General features: G+C 44.2%; 1 protein-coding gene across 6 annotated transcripts in view; it reads left to right on the top strand.

Moving 5' to 3' along the window:
- Positions 1 to 537: 537 nt before the first annotated feature.
- GNB1 (G protein subunit beta 1) overlaps positions 538 to 6,000 on the top strand; it is a 42,258-nt gene continuing 36,795 nt past the window's right edge. For 2 of the 6 annotated variants that reach the window (XM_057417549.1, XM_057417503.1), the window contains exon 1: positions 538 to 661. The gene's annotated coding sequence lies outside the window, so the exon portion shown is untranslated. Of the gene's footprint in view, positions 662 to 1,192; positions 1,453 to 6,000 lie in introns of those variants that run through there. The other 4 variants (XM_057417530.1, XM_057417521.1, XM_057417538.1 and 1 more) reach the window with 4 other exon arrangements.

Genomic DNA, 6,000 nt, shown 5'->3' with positions numbered 1-6,000 from the left:
GTCTGCCCTTTGTTCTCGGCAGCCTGTACACTGCTGCGGCCTGGGCGCGCCGGGGCAGAGCGAAGCGAAAGCCCCTTCCGGCGGCCGCCTTTGTCCGCCCTGGGGCGGGACCGCCTCAGAGCGGGCGGGCAGCGGCGGGAAAGGGCCCGCGCTCCCCGCCCCTGACTGAAGGGCGGTGCCCGCCCGGGAGCGCGCGCCGGTCCGCGGGCCCTCCTCGGTGCAAGGCGCGGGGCCTCCCGCGCTCGCCGTCGACGGCAGGGTGGGGCGGTGCCGGGGGCGGGGCGAGGAGCCGAGCCGGGGTTTCCCGGGCGGCTTGGAGGGGGTTTAACCGCGCCCAGGCTGCCGCTTCCCCATGGCTGCGGGGAGCTGAGCGGGCGTTCGGCGTGCGAGGAGGAGCCGGGACCCAGCGACACCCACCCGCCCCCCCCCCCCAGCGGCGCTCCCCTTCCGACGCGACCCCGCGGCCGGCGCTGCTGCTGCCGCTGCTGCCTCCCGGGACCAGCCGGGTAGAGAGCGGGCGGCTCCCGTCCTCTTCCGCCCCCCCCTCTTCCTTCTCCTTCTCCGCCCCCACCCTTCCCCGCCCCAGTCCGGCGGGACGCGGGCAGGAGCCGCGGGCGACGGACGTACCGGCGCGGTTCATGAGCTGCGGCCGGAAGGGCAGGTAACCGTCTGAGGGGGCAGGAGGCGGCGGGTGGCGCGCGGGGACCCGTACCACAGCCTCGGCGCCTTCCCGCTGCCGCCCGGCTCGCCAGGCCCCCGGCCCCACCCTGAGGCCATCTTCCCTCCGGCGGCGACTCTGGCTCTTTCTTCTCTCTCTCCCCTCCCCCGCCCTTCCTCCCCGCTGCCGCACTTCTTCTTCTCCTCCGTCCTCCCCTTCCCCTCACGTCCTCCCCTTCCGCCGCTCCCTCGGCTCTCGCGTCGCCTGGGCACCGGGGTGCCCCACCCCCGTCTTCCCCGTTCCTCGGCGGTGCCCTCTTCTTCCTCCTTCTCTTCCTCGCCCACCCGTTCCTCACGGCCCCCGCAGCAGAGAAGGGCGGGCTTCATGGTTTGTCCAATTCTTGGCATAGTGGGGTTGGAAATAGCCCCCCTCCCCCGTGCTCCGCCACCTCCTCGGTGCTCCAGCCTCCCCTAAAAAAGAAGTGTGTTTGTAACTGGAGGAGGAGGGGGGAAAAAGGTGGGGGTGGGACCGGTTTTTCTCTTGAAGGCTTTAAAGCGAAAAGGGAGGAGACCTTGGATCTTGCCGGGTTCCATTTTTAATTATAATCGTTCTGTAGTGGTCTCTGTTAGAGGGTCTGAGGTGTGTTTTGGCACGCGTTGAGACACAAAAGGCGAGTTTCCCAAGAGATCCAGCCGACAGGGGGAATAATTTGGAGAGATTCAAGAGCGAGCTATGGTGTTGTCTCTGTAATGGTGGAAAACTGATTAAGAGGAGACGGGGGTGAGATAAACGGGGTAAGACTGCTTCCAGCAGCCCTGTCCCGGTGAGGGGCTTCTCAGGTCGGGCTCCTGCTGTGTGTGCTGTCGGTGGGAAGGGTGCAGGAGGTTTTGTTCTCCTTAAAATCCCAACCGAGGATGGATTTAAACCTCATATTTGTTCTCCCATGTATCACGGTACTGCATATTTCTGTGTGCCCGTAGCAGCGATAACGAAGATCATGGAGGGTGATTGCTACAATAGAAAAATGGAGCTTTCTCCTCGGAAACGTTATTGAAAATGTTATTTCGATTCCCAGCTCGTTACTGAAAGGCTATTTTTATTCTCTTTTTCCATACAAGGGATATTTAAGGTGTAGGATTTATAATTCTGCAGCTTTGCAGGAAATGAAGAGGTATAAAGTGTTATATGTAAATATGAGAGAAAATCTTCCCCAGAAGAAAATCGGAATAATGTCCGATTATAAGACCTCAATTATCATTCCTGGAGATGAACTGAAATTTTAACGAATGTGATATTTCCTTATTCTCCAACAAAGTCATGGTTTAGGCTTGTTGCTTTAAATAAGGCATCCTTTCTAGGATGCCGACTGCCACGTTATTATGTATTGTCTCCACAGCAGAAAATAGGAGGAAAGGCTGTAAATGTAAGACTTCAGTGATTATTGAAATAGCTTTTGGGGCCAGTTGGCTTAACTTACTTGGAGAGGTGATTTAAGACTGAAAAATTAGACGTTTTGCTGCTGTAAAATATCTGCTGTAAATTATCTGTAAAATAATCGTGAGAGATTTATCCCCTGTTCTAAGCTGATCTACTTAAAGCAAAGATGTGAATCAAGACAAAATGCTGTCGATGTGGATGTGAAATACATGTGAGAAAACGAAGACTACACATTAATGCCTAAATTTGTTCTAAATGTCATATATCAGAGTTTATTTTTTCCTGTGTGGGCTTTAGGAGAGGAGAAGGGGTGATAATAGTGTAGTTGTTTTGGTGGCTGTAGATTAGGCAGGGTGTGTGTTTGATTTTCTTTTTCGCTGTGAATGAATGGATCTTTCTGTGCCTGGGCCCAGTAGCTGCAACAAGATGGCGTTTGCAGCAAGGCAGCTCTCATTTTTCAACTCCTCCTCACCACAGCTTTGCCAAGCTAGTTCTTATTTCGTAATTGTATTTTACATTTACTTTCTCCTTCTCTTTACTTTCTTCTTTTTTTGAGGGGTGAGGGAAGGAGGAGTGTTTGGAACACTGCTGCAAGAAATATGTGGGGGGTTTTTGTTTGGTTTTTTTTTTGTTTGGTTGTGGGGTGGGTGTTGTTTTTTTTTTTTTTTTTTAATTAATTTTTGTGAGCTTCTCCAGATAGGAACTAGGTGGGAGGAGTAAAGTTTTATTGAGATGTTCATATAGGCTCTTACTGGATAAAGGGGTGACATGATTTTCTCTTTTACATTGCAGTGCCTGCTTAATACCGTCAAAATGTTCGTGGCTTTTATTAAGCCTCTTGCTGAAAAACTATTTTAAACCTAGAGCACAGGCATACAAAAACTCTGCTGGGGCTGTGTAGTGTTGCTGGTTCTCTATAGCCAGGTAATCCTCAGAGCCCCTGCAGACAGCTATCTTTCTGTAATACGGATGTCTCCCATCTGCTTCAGAATGTTAATAATTTGTGGAGGTTCTTAAAACTGCTTTTACCTGGAATTATTGTCATAGTCTAGGAAACTGTTCTTTTAATGGGAAAGAATGAGAGAGGTTTTGGGGATATCAGACCAGTTCTGTGCCTGTGAAGTACTGTGTTTTAAAATGATGTTACAAATGTCTAAAACCTTTCATGTGTGCTTTTTTAGTATCTCAAGAAAAATGGACTTTCAGTTTGTAAATTTTATGACATTTCACTATTACTCCAAACTTCTTAACTTTGGTAGCCTAAATAAAATAGCTTCAATAATACTTGATGTACTAGGCTCAGGATTAAAATAATACATTTGCCAGCCAGAAAAATAAGAAATGCTTGTTATGTCTCCTGTATTAGGATGACCTCCAAACCTTTGGTAATATCAACCTTTTTAGTACTTCTTATCTGTGACTTAATGTATAATCAACTGATTGTTATAGTAATGGCCCAGCTGTAGTTCATACAGAAGGAAGTGGGGTACCAGAACAGCCGATTTGCTTGTGTTGGGTTTTGGTTTTATTTATTTTTTTTAAAAGCTGAAATTAGCTGAATGCATTTTACTTCTCTTATGTCAAGAACAATTTTTTAATCAAGAGTCCAATAAACTATTAGTTCCACTTGATGGTACTTTTAATGAGTTGCTAAACTTGAAACTAGTTGTACAGGTTTTTTGGTAATACTGCTTTGGCCTGTCAGCACAGGATCAGAAAGGAGGATGGTGAAGAGGGGTTTCTTATTCGGTAAGATAAATAGGAGCTGCAAGGTTTGAACAAGGATAAATGCAAAGTCAGTGCGTAGCAAGCATCCTACCATGAAATCTTCAGCAACATATAAAGGTAGAATTCTACAGTAAATATTAGCAGAACGTCCATATCTCATGCATATCTGAAAATGTTATATTTGGACTTAATGAGAATTCTTTTTGTGTAAGTAACCAGTAAAGTTTTGTATTATTAGGAAGTATGTAGAATTCTGTGTAGCATTATTCTTAATATAATTCAAGAATAAACACTTTACAGCTGTTAGAAATTTTAAACCTAGAACAATTAAACTAGTAGACTTAGAATAAGAAAGTTCTTCAATTAAAGGAGTTACTTTCAGGTCCCTTTTAAAATTATAGGGGAAATACCTGTTTGGTCCTTGTTGGGCTGTTGGGACTTCGTAGGTCTTAAGCAAGACCTTCCTGGCTACAGTGTGTAATAACTTCCTGGTGCTTTGGGGCTTGGATTTGGTCCTGTGGAAAACAACTGTAACTGTTTCTTCTCAAATAGTTACTTAGTTAGGATTTTTCAATCAGTGTGAAACCATGCCAATTCCAACTCGTGTGGCTTTCGCCGGTTCTTAGGGTGCCTAATGTTGTACCCAGGAATGTGAAAGAAGTATTAAATTCAGCTGGTTTTGTAGTTATTGTAATAAAAAATTGGGATGGCTTGCCTTCTGTGAAACCAGCAGTAGATTTGTCTTCTGTATGTCAAGCTCATGTCGCTGAATTGGATTAAATTCTTACTGTCCATGGATTTTGGCTCTCAGCATTAGTGGATTGGTAATTGATATCCTCAATTTTAATATCCAGTTTTAGCCATATGGCATACCGTATTGTTTCAAGAATGGCATTTAGTGCTAATTTGTTACTAGCAAGTTGAAATGACAAATGGTGCATTTAAGTGGTTAAATTATGCTTAGGTGAGTTGTCTTTGAAGGCTTTGATGCCTATGTTCATGCCAGTATTGGGAGTATTTTTGTTTTAGTGTTTATTTGGGGGGGCGGGGGGAATCTGTAACCTTGAAAGCAACTAGCTTGTTTTAATGAAATGTTTAAGCACGTGACTGAAGATAAAGTGGAATTTTTAAGAGAGGCTCTTCATTGCTCCAAATGAAAAGAACACATATTCTATTCAAAATGTGGGGTTTTTTCCTTTTTTTTTTTTCTACCCACTGATAACATTGGAATTAGTATTAGCCACAGTCATGATAAAAAGCAAAAACACCCCAAGCCCCTTACTTTCTATTTAATGTAGTATCTCAATTTATTATTTCTTCACAGGGTGTCTAGTATACTGGGGATTTTCTGTGCATGGATTTGTTTTTTACCAAACAGAAATGTAGGCAGAATCCATAGATACTTGAGCCAACTGGTAGCTCAGCAGAATGTTAAGAGGTTTTTAAAAGCTTTGAGGTGGCTATGAACACTATCTTTACTTTAGATGCCAAAATAATCAGTGTAAACTACTGTGGAAGGCTTCCTAGTACAGGAATATGAACACTTCAAAATAGGTTTTGAAGCAGAATACTGCATTTTTATTAAAGCACTACCAGAAAACTTCTCAGTAGAAAGAAAGGAGGTGGCTAGCCTTTGAATAAAAATGCATATTTAAAAGTGGTTTTGTGAACATAAAGACCAGATGTTCTTGGCCTGTTTGTTTTTGTTTGGTTGGGTTTCTTTTTTTTTATTTTTTCAATTTTGTATTTTTTAATTGGTGACCTATACAATGTTCTTTAAAATTAATATTCTAAGACTATGTCAATTTGTATTAAATCCTAGTGTCCATTGCATTTATTAGAGTGATATAAAATGTGTTATGATTTTTTTAAAAATATAATGAAATATTTCTGCTTGTATGGAAGACTGTACTTGGAACCTTGTGTGTACTAGTTATGTGTTTGTGCTGCCCAGTGTCTTCAGACATCCTAGAGTCTTTCTTGAACCCAGCTACAGCTATGACGTGACAATATTTATGCATGCCATCTGGAAACAGCTAAGATAGCGTGATGCTTGCTATATATATCTTACACTTGGTGTTACTGGGGATGCTGTAATTAGATGTCTACATGGTAGTTTGTGTAAGGAAAAAAAAATAAAATTTGGATGCATCATGGGAGTGTAATTTGTGGGGAGT

The sequence above is a fragment of the Pezoporus wallicus genome, unplaced genomic scaffold, assembly GCF_028554395.1.
Source record: "Pezoporus wallicus isolate ANWC-B61680 ecotype Strahan unplaced genomic scaffold, APGP_CSIRO_Pwel_v1 contig_13766, whole genome shotgun sequence".
NCBI lineage: Eukaryota > Metazoa > Chordata > Aves > Psittaciformes > Psittacidae > Pezoporus > Pezoporus wallicus.
This window is presented reverse-complemented; position numbering and strand designations above follow the sequence as displayed.